This window comes from Fulmarus glacialis, unplaced genomic scaffold (genome assembly GCF_000690835.1).
Source record: "Fulmarus glacialis isolate BGI_N327 unplaced genomic scaffold, ASM69083v1 scaffold28593, whole genome shotgun sequence".
In the NCBI taxonomy this organism is placed as follows: domain Eukaryota; kingdom Metazoa; phylum Chordata; class Aves; order Procellariiformes; family Procellariidae; genus Fulmarus; species Fulmarus glacialis.
The window spans coordinates 1-260 of NW_009205324.1; positions in this window are offsets into that span (position 1 = coordinate 1).

Sequence of the window (260 nt, forward strand, 5' to 3'; positions counted from 1 at the left end):
GGGGTCCGGGGGGCTGCGTTCTGCGTGGGGTGCCTTGTGCCCCACATCGGGTGGTCCCAGCCCTGCACCCACCTCACCAGCCCATGCACCCCGCTCCCCCTCCCCATGCACTACAGCTGAGACCCCCACTGGGTCTTTTCTTAAATGAGACGCTTTCAAGATCTTTAAATATTAGGGAAGAAGCGTTTTCCCAAGCTCTCGCTGTGCCACGCTCCACAGCGCCCGTTCGGGGCAGGGAGCTGGCAGAAACCCGCTGCCCG